General features: G+C 39.1%; 1 protein-coding gene across 2 annotated transcripts in view; it reads left to right on the forward strand.

Moving 5' to 3' along the window:
* The window catches only part of CLYBL (citramalyl-CoA lyase), a 247583-nt gene that overhangs the window by 65423 nt on the left and 166816 nt on the right, over positions 1–15344 (forward strand). The gene's annotated exons all lie outside the window — the stretch shown is intronic.

A 15344-nucleotide genomic window follows, 5' to 3' on the forward strand; every position in this document is an offset into this window, starting at 1 on the left:
AATAGAGTTGACTTCTCTCACAACACCTTTGTGAGGAAAGTGCTGTATGCATTCTTGATAATTGCCAATAGAACACTGACATTTAAAGTTCCATGTTACACTAATGCATGTATATTTTGCAATGCATATTTGGTTCATTATACAAAACTGAAGTATATTTCAAGTGAACAAGAGAATACATTTTCAGTGACCTAAACAAAGACATTTAAAGAAGCACGAGAAATGATATTAGCACACAATGAAGAAATTGGTTTATCTCCAGTGTACCAACAGACATAATTTAATTCAAATATTGATCTGATAAAAGAATAATCAGAGTGGGTGTGTGTATCAAGCTTTATATCATTCAAGAGTTTCATCATCAGCATGTTTTCACAGTGATGAGGGGAAAAAGCATTTTAGAATGGAATGTGGATTGAAAAATAACCAATATTTAACTATGTACAGAGAGGTGACCAGAGTCTATGGGAATAGTCTGTACTGGATGCTCAAAATTTGGTCTTAGTGACAATTTATCAGGAGCCCAAGTGCGCCCACTCACTTTTCATAAAAAGCAGATTGCAGCAATTCAGCTTTAATGTGGATGGGTGGCTCCCAGGGACTACAGGTGTCAGCATGTAAGAATGCTTCATCTTGATCCAAACTGCTGCTGCATCCTGTAGTCTGCTGCAGAGATCACACCTCCATATTAACAGTGGTGCATCTTTTAGAACTCTAAACCACATTTAGCATTCACATCATTGACTACATCAGTTTATAATTTATATGAATTAGATTCCTAGAGTTTCCTTGTATCACTCCCACAGTTCTGTGTTGAAAGGTCACAGCTTTTAAAACAGGCACTTTATGGAAGTACTGACCTAAATCACATGATACTGCCGTACCGTCAAGTGCCTCCTGGAATATCCAATCTGCCTGTCCCATGCACATTAGTATTGCCCTGTTGGAAAATGTATGATGATCTTAATTACAGTGTGACAGTAGAGAATGCCTTTTGTGACATAGTTAATCAGTGGTGGTGTTTGTGTAATTGTTGGCATCATAGTAAAAATATGTATCTAGTTAAGTTACAGAAAAGACCATTAGGAAAATTCTCATCCTTTCTTTACAGTAAGTAGCAGACTGCTTGTGAGCTGTAGAAGAAATAAGAGAATCATTAAATTGCTTTTAATAGACTTTTTAAATTTAAAGACATAATGGATTATGGTTATGTTATATTTGTTATATTTGAAGAGACTTAAGTATAGAGACTTAATCACATCTTCATTATGTACCTGGTCAGGGACCAGGCTAAATGGCTATAGGTTTCTTTAAGCAGTTTGCGGGGGGAAGGGGAGCAACTCATTGATGACTTGTTAAGTTGTGTGAGAATATGTATTAAATGCATAACTCTCTTGTGGGTCTCTAGGTATCAGATACTTGGTTTACTGTGTGAGGTTTAATGCTTTTCTTCTAATTTCTAATGAACTTTACCACCAGACTACTTGATCATGACTAAGCCTATGAACAATGCAAATGGAATTGCCCCCTGATGGTGAGGAATGGGGCCCAGATGGCCCTTAAAAGGTGATAATTAGGAAATATAGCATATCTGAGTAGCTAGAAAGAGGGAAATTTGTTAAAGACAGTCAATCTGTTTTGAAGTAATGGTCTTTCCCTTAATTGTATAGATTTTTATTTTGGATTGCTTTAAAGTAAATTTTCCCAGGAAATTGTTTTTTTGTGACTGAAAACTAGAAACCACTGATTTTATTACTTTTTGTTTCAAGTTATTTTGGAACAATGTATTTCTTCTTACATTGCCTTCTAAAATGAGTATCAGACTTGCTGTGTATGTGACAGCAATGTTTTAGGTCATATTTGCTTTTATGTTGTAAAATTGTAATGAAAGTGAGAAATACTGTGGAGGATAGGCATGTATTGTGCAATATATATTGAGTTTTTGAAACACAAATATAAATAATAAAAGATTGCGGTTTAGGACTTTGTGTGGAAAGATTGGACAATGTTGTTGGTTTCATTGCCTTTCTGGGTTTACAATGCCTGGATTTATGTTTCCTTGTTTAACTTCTTGATTATGAAAATGCTGCATGCCAGAAATATTCTTGTGTTTTAAGAAAAGTTTCCTATGTTAGCTGCAAATTGTATGAAACAAGGTCAGTTTTAAATTACAGCTCAAGTACTAATGACAACTACAATAAAGGTATTGAATGGTTTCTGTTGTAGCTCCCCGTTTACAGTTGCCTTATGAAATTGTATTCAACATTCTGACTATATTTGTCGTGTTTAATGCAAGAATAATGCCACTAAAATGGGATGTAGCATTCAGACAGTTGCCTTCTAGGTGGATATTGAGGGGAAGAAGGAGGGGAACCACTTATGAAATTACTGCCACTTCAATAATTTAATTAATGAAAAACTGATTGCTCCGATTAATATAGCTTTGAATTTCACAGAATGAAACTATAAAGCCTATTTCATTTTTGAACACTGAATTCAAGCTTGAATTGAAGTGGCAAATTGTCATTCAAAAAATTTCAGCAATAAAATTTCACAGAATTGTTTTGTATTGCTTAAATTTACATAATTCATATAGTTAGAAATGCTCTTTGAAACAGAGGCAAAGTTATGCCTTGGATTTGCTATTCTTGGAGTCTTGCTGACAAAATATTTGGAAAGGCCCTTAAACAGGGCATTTCTTCCATAGTGTCTCTTTTGAAATGCTTCATTTTAATATATATTCTGACAACCATGGTATATGAGAGGGCTCACGTTCCACTCCGTGATCCCAATGAGTCTCACTGAAATCTCCCCAGTACAAGGGCCCATAACAATGGATTGCATTATGTGGTTGGGGCCCATAAGTGCTTTGATCCTCGTGAATTAGGTTAAGCAGTAAATTGTGCTCTATTTCTATCTGGTTCAGATTTTGAAACTTCCAGTTTGCAGATTGGAATTATAAGTAGAAACTAACATCAAATTTTTAAATCTATATGCATCAATATCCTGATGAGTGATAAAGTGGGGAGTTATAGGGTTCTCTGTTCATAATGTACACTTTCCCTGGGAGGAATAGGAGAAACAGAGGGTAAGGAAAGATTACTCTGTGCTACAGTCTTTCTGTTACTAGTAAAAACAGGTAGTGAAGAAGTGCCAAGGGAAGAGAGAACATTAAGAGATGAACTGAAAGAAAACAATTTATCCAAGTCGTCCTGTGTTTTAATTTTGTAAATGTGTATGGGATACTGTGACACATTCAAAAGCAGTTCAATCCTATATATTTGTTTAATTATCACTTCTGATTTGTATCAATGTTAATTCACTCAATAAGCATTCCTCCAATACTTTGGGTGTCCTTTTAACACTTACAATTCCCCACACTCCCTTAGGAGGGAGGGAGCTCTCAGTGGTTTGAGCATTGGCCTGCTAAACCCAGGGTTATGAGTTCAATCCTTGAGGGGGCCATTTAGGGATCTGGGGCAAAAAATCAGTACTTGGTCCTGCTAGTGAAGGCAGGGGGATGGACTTAATGACCTTTCAGGGTCCCTTCCAGTTCTATGAGATAGGTGTATCTCCATATATTATATTATATTATATTATTATTATTTATTATACCACTCTTTAAGATGGTGGCTATTCAATTATTTTGAAATGTACTATTTAAAAAGTAATCTTGATTGACTGTTTAATGGATTTCAGCATGAACATATTTACAGTAAACATGTCTCTGTGTTGGTCTTCAATACTCAGCTTTTTTTGCAATTGTCGACTCCAGTTCAGGAAAGCATTGAAGCACATGCTTAACTGCTATCCTGAATCGGGACCTTAAGTGTGAGAACAGAGGTTGGGAACAATATTCTACACATTTTCAGAAGATACAAAAAACATTAGAAATTAGATATCAGAAATAATATAAGTATTTAATTAAATAGAATTATTCTACCATATTGTCATTAAAATCAAGTCAATAGAGAGTTAGGAAATGTGTGTACTTAATATTAAGTGGAAACAAAAGAATCAGAACCTAAATATGGTCTAGATTTTTCAACACTTCTTCACAAGAAGTAATACTCTACTCCACTGAAGACAGCGTCGGGGCGGCTCTAGCTTTTTTGCTGCTCCAAGCATGGCAGGCAGGCCGCCTTTGGCGGCTTGCTTGCAGGAGGTCTGCCAGTCCCGCGGATTCGACGTACCCACCGCCGAATTGCCACCGAATCCGCAGGACCGGTGGACCTCCCGCAGGCACGCACTTGGAGCGCTGGTGCCTGGAGCCGCTGCTGGACAGCGGGGATGCCTGTGGAGCGAGGCCCCCTTCCTAGAACTGGCTCAATACAGACAGATCTTTACATCCTGCGCAAAGCCATTTGCAGGATCAGTACTAAATATAGAAGGATCTGGACATATGTGGAAAGGAGTTGCAAAACACCAAAATAATTCCTTTTGGTCTGCATATATTTTAGATTTTATTGTGTGTGGTGTTGGAATAACAATGTATATTTTAAAAAACAAACCAGCTGCATTTAATCTGCATTTCTGTTCCTGCAAACGCTTATGTACATGCCTAACTTTTCCCACAGAAGTCAATGGGACTGCTCTTGTGAGTGACATTACACATATTTGTATGTGTTTGCAGCACCAGGGCCAATGTGATGTGTAGTTAATGATTGTGTATAGCATCCATGGGGCTCAGGAGCTTTCAGTTTGATTAAAATAGTGTGAATAGCTTTCAAAAATTCTTATATTTCCTTTCTTTTTACGCATGTGCTCTCTGCTTCAGAAGGTTTTACCCACGTTTCCTGCCTTTAACGGAAGGCTTTCTTTCATCTTGTCACTTGGTTAACTCTCGGAAGTCTCCTGGGTGCCATATTCCTTTTTGTTCTAGCCACTGTACGTCAAATAAGCAAATCATGTCTGCTGGTTACAATTGAGCTACTTCCTATATTTTCTGTTGTATAAACATTTTGAGTTCCTTTCTGTTTTATGTGGAATGTTTTGGTTTATTCCATTCCTCCTTACCAGTTGATTAAAAAAGACTTTTTGATGTCATTAATTTTGTTTAGGTTATTAAGAGGTGGGGTTTTTAGTTTCTCTGTCCCCACCTCACTCCACCAAAAACCACCCAGAACATTCCATCTTTTATGATTTTACAAGTAATTTAAGAATTAGTTTAATTTTGCACAGCTTGAAGGACTCGGATGGTGACTTCATTACAGATTGTCAGTTTTGTTTATGATAATGATTTGGGGATAGTTAGAGTACCTAACAGCTGAACACTACGTTGTGCTGCTATTTATATGGTGCTTTTTATACTCTGTCTGAAACCAGAAGCACAAACCGTTTCCAAATAATTGATACAAACCTTGTAAAATTGTGGAGTTTATAGTGTGATTTCTTCAGAACAGATATTTTTGTTTTAACTGAGTGGTTGCTACTTAAAAACAAGATCACACGTTTCTTATACTGTATTTTCCTTCTTGCTTCTTCAGAGAAAGAGCTGTTTTTGGAGAAGAAGAAAACTAAAACTCCTTTCTTTTACTGAGATAAAGGTATTATTGTAACTTTGTAAATGGGTTGAGATCTAAGGGTATGTCTACACAGCAGCTAGATACCCGTGGCTGGCCCATGCTAGCCGACTCAGGCTGGGGCTGCAGGGCTGTTTCATTGCTATGTCGACTTCTGGGCTAGGGCTGGCGCCCAGGCTCTAAGACCCTGCGAGGCGGGAGAGTCCCTGAGCTCGTGCTCCAGCCCAAGCTCAGAAGTCTACATAGCAATGAAACAACCCCATGAGCTCAAGTTAGCTGGCATAGGCCAGAGTGGGTTTTTCTTTGCTGTGTAGACATACCCTTAGATGGGTGGGCTAACTTGGCACCTAATAATAATGGTGCATGGCATCCCTTATAAGTACCTTAAATTGATAGTTTAGCCAGCAACCTCTTCTCTGAGAGCTACCTTTTGTTCCTAGTTAACCCTTTAATATCTCTCCTACGCTTTTTTTCCAGTAACCAAAGGTAAAGGCCCTATCCATGAGGCCACACCTGAGAACACCATGATTCCTGTTTGGCAGATGCTGTCACAACTCTGGGGCAAGCTGCACCTATGGTCTCTTCCATGGGCATGCTTTCCAAGGGACAGGCCTAGCTAGGCCTGTGCTCCCCCCAAGTGACAGGCCTGTATCTGCACTCTTTAGAATAATAGATTATTAGGGTTGGAAGGGACCTCAGGAGATCATCTAGTCCAACTCCCTGCTCAAAGCAGGACCAATCCCCAAATGGCCCCCTCAAGAATTGAACTCACAACCCAGAGTTTAGCAGGCCAATGCTCAAACCACTTAGCTATCCCTCCCCCCTTTCCAGAGTTGAACTTTGTGGTTCTCTGATGTTAGACTGGATCACCAGGCGACAGCATTCCCTGTTCCCACTGTCCTGCTATGCTTACAGGGTGAGCGGTGCCTTATACTTGCAGTCCCTCACAAGTGCACCCCTTCAGGTTTCGCTACCTTCACCTCTCTTCATGTGTACACCCCGCGGTTCTTCCACTGTTAGACTGAGTCCCGGGATGACAGCTTCCCTGTTTCCAACCATGTTAACATGACAGGCCCAACTGCAGTTGGTGCAAGACCTCCCTCTTCAGGGGCCTGTGACTAGTGGCTGATTTAAAGCGACTCAAAGTAACTCCTTCCAAACAGATTTTATTGTCCAGTCGCCCAAAGGTACATGGCAAACAGGGAGGAGGGTTAAACTCATGACAAGCCAGAACATCTGGGGCTTGCCTGCTCCTTATCACCTCTCTCAAAGCTTAGGGGAACCCAGATGTCTCAAGCCCCTAGCTTAGTTCCCCAACACTGATGCATGCTCTCCCTATTTCAGTTACTCTCTCCAAGAGCTGATACCCACTCCCTCCTTTTTCTTTAGGCAGTTGTTGTTTTTACAGCTTAGTGTTCTTTTGATCTTAGTCTTGAATTTGGAAAAATAGGCCCATCAGCGTGGCTGGCAACAGGTGGGTAGGGATTTCCCAATGATTAGCGCACCCATTGTTTCTCTTAAGGACCCTTGGTATGCTCCCTGGAGATAATTTGTCTGTTGTTGTTTTGTTTCCTGCTGGCTTCCCCTCTCCAGCAGCCTCCTTTGATTTAACTCTGTGAAGTCATCTAGAATAATATCACACAGGTAAACCGAGGCACGCATACTGTTCATACAAAATAATGCAGATATCTTGTTTGTTCTCCACATATGCACAGGTTGGGGGAGATTAAAGAGTATGTTGTCTTGTTTCTCCTTTGCCTCCTCCTCAAGGAAAATTACAAATCCATTTCCTTTATGACACACACTTGAAGGCCACTTCTCTAGGGTGGGAGAGTTCTAACAATAGAAGTCCCCATCCAGGGGCTCTGATATGGCAGTGTGTTCTAGGGAACAGATGTAACTTGGATAATATGCCTTACAGGGGCCTAAAGGGCAGTGAGAACCCTTGTTATACCACATGAGAGTTACCCAGACCTTGGATGGAGCCTTGATTTTCCCCCTCTACATCCCCAGTGTACCAGCCAGTACAGCTGACCTAACACAGGGGATGTTGTAATTTACTTCTGGTTTAAGACAGCAGCAATTTTTGACACTGCCCATCCCATCCTCCCTAACTCTTCCCACTGCAAGGAGAAAGCAGGGAGGGTATTGTGCCTTGGTTGCATGTTTCAAGTCTCAGTGTCTCCAGGTGGGAAAGATTATTTACCAATCCTTGCTCAGGGAAGTGCTTCAAGCTACAAGCTCAAGAGTTTTTATGTTTTTATGTTCTGTTACATATTCAGTATTGCTAACCCCACGCATTTAAAAAAATGGATTTAAAAAAATATAATTCATTTTGCATCTTTTTATTTGGTTCTCAGTTTTTTAACCTTTGGACTTCACGTTTTCAAGCCTTTTCCTGAAAACATGAGGGCTTGAAACTTACTTTTTTCAAAAAATTGAAAATTATCACATACTCACATGTCTCCAGGAGCTGAGGTTTTAAGAAAAACATCAAATATTGGATATTGTAATTGTGATGAATTTAAAGGCCAAAGGCCATATATTAAAATTTCACAAGGCAAAGAGGTGCAAGCGCCCATGCTGGTGTGGCTGCTTGGGACAATGTCTTATGTTTATTGTGATAGGGGAGCAGTTTCCCTGCCCAAATGTATGCCTGCAATAGTGGATGTCCTTTGTCATCCACCTGGCATTACACAAAGTCCATACAGTATGTTCTTTCCTGGATGTGTGCAAATGAATACTATTAATGGAGGTGACGTATCCAGAAAAGAACAGACCGCACTGCGTAAGTGCTGTGCTCTGCATGTGACTGAGGCTTTGGATCTTCAGCCCTTGTTATGTTTCACCAAAATATAAAATGACCATAATTTGACTTGTGCAGAAGGTTTAAAGCAGATTATTTTAAAGAACCATTGAAACATGAAGCAGCAGATTTCTGATTCTAGTCCTAGTCTGCATTTGACATAGTGCAGTAATGATTTCTAACATCTATTTTAGTTTGGATTTAGAGAGAGAGCCAACCTACACTGAAATGTATTACCATCCTCTGACTTGTGAGCATTGTGTAGGAGGTTTAAGACAGATTATTTTAAGAACTCAACAAGCCCGAAACAGCATTTCTATGATTATAGCTTTTTAAAAAATCTTTTACACATAGAGCAGTAGTGAATACTAACATCTCTTTGAGTTTGAGTTTAGAGAGAGAGCCAACCTACACTGAATTGGCCTCTTTTGATGCTACAGTATTGACTGAGGGGAGGGACAGATGGGACAAAAGTCCTAATTGCCCAGATTTACAATAGATTCCAAGGAGCAGCCATCACAAAAGAAACATTAATGCAGTAAAAGGCAAATGGAAGGAAGCTAAACCCAGTTTACGGGCAATTCAAAACCTACATCAGTTTATTTTAAACTTTTTCTTGCACTCACTTGTTGTAGGATTTATTTGCTTTAACATTAGTCATCACTGCATGTCTTACTGTACTTTCGGGATTTGTGAAATAAACTGGAAAATGTCACCAAGCATTAGGGACAAAATATTTCCTATGGCCTTGGATGAACATTCTTGAAGTTATCTGATGTAAATGATCAGTTTCTCATGCATGTTCATTACAGCTGCAACTGGAACATTATTTTTTCTCGTGATAGGAGTTGGGGGATATCTGCAAATACAACAGATGGCTGTAGTGTTTCCATGCTTCAGCCATGAAGTGAGGGGCAAAATGTCACCCACCAGCATCCATCCATCTATCCAGTAACAGCTCTGTTAATATGTTGGTAATCACATTCATGATTGCCCCTTTTTTATTTCCATGTACACATACACTTACTTGTATCTCTCTTATATTCCTATTTTAAAATCCATCTCTCATGTTTGATATTGTAGTTAGTTAGGAGCACACTATAAACTGAAATTGCTTTGCAAGAAATGTGTCCCTGTTCCATGCTGTGAGATCTCTCCCTAGTTAAACACGTTTTAAGAATTCATATATTCCATACATGCACTGAACATTCATTACCTTTTATGATAAAGGGTATAATTGGGAATTGCCATTTCAGCTCTTAAACTTGCATATTTTTATTATTATATTTACTATCTATTTTATTATTTGTATTGCAGCAGCATCTGGCCAATTATGGGTCAGGAGCCCATTGTACAAACAGAACAAAAAGACGGTTTGACCCTCAAAGAGCTTACAGTCTAAGTAATTAGTTCTTAATTCTTTTGTTTAACTTTTACTTGGGGTGGTTGCTTCTTAAACTGATCAGATGCCTTTGCTATATAATTGGTGGATACAAAGGATGACACTTATCTGAGAAGTGAGTAATACTGCCTTTTAAGATTTAAGGAAGTAGGAAATTGTTGTCTATTTAGAGTACATTTTCTTCTCCTCCTTTCGACCCTTTTAATCAAAATTGATAATGGCAACTTTGTAAGGGTCGCATCCTGAGCTGAAGCCAATGAGGGTTGAAAGGGTTTAGCACCTTTTTAGGATCAGGCCTGAAGGCTTCAGTCCTGAAAACCTTTGCACACATGCACGACTTTTGGCACCAATGAGACTACTCACATGAGTAAAGTTCTGCACACGCACAAGTGTTTGCGGGATCAGGCCCTTAATCAATAAGCCATGATAGACAAAAGTTACATGTGTACACGTTGGCCATGAATTTAAAATCAACCAATTCCTAGCAGTGTAACTTAATAAACCTTAACTTAAAGAAAAAAAAGGGGGGTGGAGGGGAAGCTACTCCAGTGCTCGTCTTAATGTGCACAGCTGTAGGGTCCCACTGTGTGAGGTGCTGAGCGCTGCCTGCCAGGTGTTGAGGGCTCTCTGCGCCTGGCAGGAAGCATTCAACACCTTGGAGGCATAGACCTTTAATATGGTAGTTATTGTTTGAAATATATGTTTAAATGTTGCTTGATACTTTTATTATAAATAATATAATAAAACTGAGGGTAAGTACATTTTCCATTTCTGAGGAAGTGGCATTGTTTTTCATAAATAATCATAGACCTTAGGAATGGCAAAGACCAGTGCAAGATTTTTTTCTTTATCTGTGAGCACTTTGTCAGGTGTAAAAGTGCCAAGTAATGAGGCTTCCAGCACTTCCCTTGGGAGACTGTGCCAAGGACTATTAGATGTCTTTCCCCCTCCTGATATTCAACTTACGTTTTCCATTGCTCATTTTTATGACACAATTTTATTTTCAAATTTGAGATCATTTTCATTTAGGAGGTTTTCAAAAGGAACTTTTTTTTGTTCAATGTTTTGTCTTTTTTTTAATTGAAAATATTTGGTTTGGGGAATTTTCCCCTCCCTTCTTTTCTCCACTTTTTCAGTTTTGCCACTGAAAAGGGAGAGTGGAAAAATTACAAATTGAAAAAATGAGAAAACTGTTAACATTTTCACTTTCCAGTTTTGTAATAAATAAATAAAAGGAAATTTGGGGGGGGGAAATTTGTTGTGAAAATTCCTGATTTAGAAAAGACCATTTTCAACCAAATTTTTTTCTTTCAGAAAAATTCAACCAGCTCTACTAATAGTTATATTGCAAATAATCCCTCTCCTGGTTCAACTGCTATACACTGTTATTGTATCCAGTGGCTTTTTCCATCTATATTTTGTTCCAAGCTGATATCTAATTGGCTTCCCACTTACCATCCTTTTCCTTCTTCAGCATTACTGCTTTCCATGGACCTTTTTTTTTTTTTTCTGACTCTGTTGAGTTCCACTTCTCTTTCTCCACCTGTTGTAGCCTGCATTTATTTTGTTATTTCTTGTCCATATTTCTAGCCTCTAGATCGCTCACTATATTATTTTTCTGACGTTACTGGTTTATGCCTCAGACACCTGTCCATCTCAATGTAGATATTACTAGCATACCTATCACTGTGGTATCACAGCATCTTCAAATCTGCTTGGGTGAACTGAGAGGGAGGGTAGAAAGAGCATAGGGAGCCTCCCCTCAATTACCTAACCCACCTGTGCAGCAGCAGCAAGAATCCCACTTACCACTAGGAAGTAAGCTCAGATACTAAACAAGCCACCACTCAACAGGCTGCCCCAAGGGATATGATCAGACTCCTAGCAAGGTAGCACCTCTGAAGTAGTGTGAAGCCTGCTCTAGCCAGTAGCACACTCCACTTCTCTTTAAAGGAGTTTTTTCCATGTGTTCCAGCCATGAGCCATCTTTCCCTGTGCCAGATGGATGGCTCCAGTAACCAATGTGTAGCTGGCACTGTTTCACTCTCTTCTCTGTCCTCCCCCAGCACAGCTCCAGTAGACAAAGCAGTATTTAGCCTGTAATTATAAAGGACTGTTATCACCTCTTCCAGATCATTAACCTGTTCTGTGCTGTCTGCTTATACCTATGCTTTAATAGCATTTGTCAAAGCATGTCAAAGGAACATATCCATGTGCATGTGGTAGCACTGTGAGTGTCATAGGCATCATGCACTATGGTGTGCTGTTATGCAGCAGAGGAGTAGTTAACAAAGATATTAAAACCCATTCCCTCCTCCCATTTTGGTTGTTAGCCCTTTCTCCAGATTAAAAGTTTTGTATAGAAACTTCAGTTCTCATGAACCAAATTATATTTTTTAAAATAGCTGTTAAATGCTACAGTGTCTAGTTTCAGTGCCTTGAAATGGTGTCACTTATTGGTCTTGTGCTAGATAACAATTCAAAGTCTGTACATTTAGTTATGAAAAGTCAAAGGTTAAATGGTTTGGGAATAAAATGTCATTTGATGTGACAGCAATGAACCCTTCTGATGTTTGCATTACTCCTGGGATTTTCTTTTCACTTATAGGTTTAGTGTAAAGTCATAATTTTATTAACTGATAAGGGGAAAAATTATTATTTGCTGACATTTTTATCCTAATTGCTAAATTTATTGTGTGTTGCTTTGTAAATACTTTAAATAGTGAGATTGAGAAGGCAATGAAAATAAAAATTTAACTTGTTTTTCTTTTGTAGGTGTTACTTAAAACATTGTTTGAATAGTTGAGAAGATTAATTGTTGCTTGCAGCTAAACAGATGATAAATTTTAAAACGTTATTACAGTGTGTCAGCATAAAAGATCTGGGTCCCAAGTGTGTCACCTTTTTGTGTTTCTGTTGACAAGGTTCACATTTTATAGCACACCACCAGAAAGTGTTGACACATATTTAGATCACTGATTAAATGTTTTAAAAACGTGCCACTCAGAAACTAACCCTGATGATCTCCGAAACAGGCATTTTGAGAGTTTGAATGCATTTTCCTTCATCATGCAGGCTCTAGGAACAGTAATATTAATTAACTACGCTTTTCTGTTGTTTTTGAACATTGCTATTTAAGTACAGAACTATGGATAAAATATGCCCTCAGTCACATACTTTCTTCTGTTTTCTAACAAAAGGAAGTTGCTAGATTACTTGTAAACATCCTTACTAAGTTACTGAGCTAGTGAAACTGAAATGTAAGAAAACGGATTAGTTTTTTTGGTATTTTGACTCCATCATGTTTGAGCCATGGGAATGTGTTACAATGAATAATAAATTACTTCACTGTTATATCACTGATTTTGTCTAAAAGATAGCACTGTGTATTAAAATTTCACTGTTGTGATTTAGGTCCAACTCCTGCAAGCCATTTTCCTAAATCAGAAACCTGCACCTGTTTAGAGCCTTTCTGAAATCGATGAAGTCAGTGAGGCTCCACACAGGTACAGGAATCTGACCATGCAGATCAGGGCTTTAGGGGTCGATCTTGCTGAGCATTCCTGATAAGTACAGAGCAGCCTCAGTTCCCACTGACTTTGGACTTGTCTGCATGGTGAGTTAATGCACGCAAGCCAGGGTGTGAATCTATAGCACCTCCTATGTGGTCACTTCTATAACTTAGTGAAAGTCACACAGTGCAGCTTCACATATTGCTGCTTCAAAGCGTCTGACATGTTCAAAATAAAACATTTTGATTTTTTTATTCAAAATGACTTTTTGTTTCAAAATTTATTTCAATTTTATTGAAAATATTTTTAATAGCTTGAAAACTAAACAGAATGTTTACTCGGGGGTCAAACTAAATGTAATTTGACCCAAAACATTTTTAAACTTTTTTCAGAAATTAAAAAAAAAAAATTGGGCTGACCCAAAATTATCTTTTTAAAAACAATTTTGATATGGCCAGCAAATCAAACAATAAGTTATTTGCACAGCTCTACATGCAAGGCCTAGCTACAGGCATACTTTTGCGCTGGCTGGTTTCTGGCAGCTTCTAAATCATAGAACAGAGTGAACACTACTAGAGGGCTCACAAAGTATTTAACAGGACAATACTCTTTCAATACAGTGCAGTCTGTAAGTGAGTACTGGGGAGAAGGAAAGAGAGACTTTTATTGAAGAGGTAAAATTTTAAGGTGATGTACAAAGGAAAATAATTGGGGCTCCTTTCTGTTGTAAAAAGTAGACCTGCTTAATTTTTACCTTAGAAATTCAGGTCCTGAATATCTGAGGTGGCTGGGCTTGCACTGGCTGGCGCTGGTAGAGGCTGCAGCGCTACATCCCATCCCACACTGGCACACACAGCACAGCAACGGCTGGCAACTCCTGGCAGCTGCCTGGGCTGGCTGTACCTGGCCAGGTTGGGGGGTTGGTGAGCGCTTGCAGCGCTGCATGCGCTGCTCTCATCAACACACACACAGCGCCGCTTTGGCCTCCGGGGATAAGGGAATATAGAAAATATTGCTTTTACTTTAACTTTGTTTTGTTTGTTTTTGTGTTGTTGTTTGTTTTGTTTTTTTGAGAACCCCCTCCGAGCTCCGTTTGGAGCTCCGTTGCTGCTAATCAGCTCCTGTTGCTCAATATCAATCTGTGACAATCAAAAAATCATCCTCCTCCCTCCTGAACAGCTCTTGCAGCTCTCTCCGTGCTTGCCTGCTGCTAAAAAAAACAAACAAAGCTCCTGTTTGCCCTGTTGCTGTGATCATCTGGCTCTAAAATCAAACATGAGAGAGAGAGGGAGGAAGAACAGAGCAGGTGCAGGCTGTTTTAGAGTTAAGACTAAAACTAAAGAAAAAAAAAAAATTTTTTTTTTTCTTTCAGCTAAACACACTAAACAAAAAAAAAACCTCTCTCTCCCCCTCCCTCTCCCCCACTCCCTGTCACACCCCTCTCCCCCCCTCCTTTTAAAAAAAAACGTTGTTTTGTGGAATGCTGAATGCTAGCTGCCATGCATAACCCCCCCGCCAGCAAAAATGCTGCAAATGTGGCACCACCACAGCGCTGCTGTAGCTGTGTGTGGCCACACACACACTGCTCGCTCACAGCTGGATGGATGACCAGCGCTGCAAACTACCAGCGCTGCAAACCGTAAGTGTAGCCAAGCCCTGAGAAAAACTAAAGAATTAGTGAAAGTTTGACATCACAAGAGTCAAGCGACAAAGCTGAATAGCTGGGAATAGAAGAGATTTTTAGTAGGACTACTTAAAACTTTGTGGGGTTTTGCTTGTTTATTTTTAAAAACCTTTCAGGCCTTTATACACCAAGCGAAAGTAAAAAAGGGACATAAATCCTATTTTTTATATCAAAGTCTAGTGCAACTCACCTTTTAAGGAGGGATTAGAAAAAGCAGATCTTTTTATGATTTTTTTTCTACCTTTAGGGAGTCAAATGATCCAGCTCTGGGGGATCTCGGTCTCTGCAATTCGAAGACTTTTGATATAGGAATATATACTCAAGCACAGACTTGATAAACCAGCTGAGAAAGTAATGAGCTATATTACCTCCACACTACTGTTGTGATACTGTCCTACTTGCTTTCCCTCTGTATTGC

Source organism: Mauremys reevesii, linkage group 1, assembly GCF_016161935.1.
Source record: "Mauremys reevesii isolate NIE-2019 linkage group 1, ASM1616193v1, whole genome shotgun sequence".
Classification (NCBI taxonomy): Eukaryota; Metazoa; Chordata; order Testudines; family Geoemydidae; genus Mauremys; species Mauremys reevesii.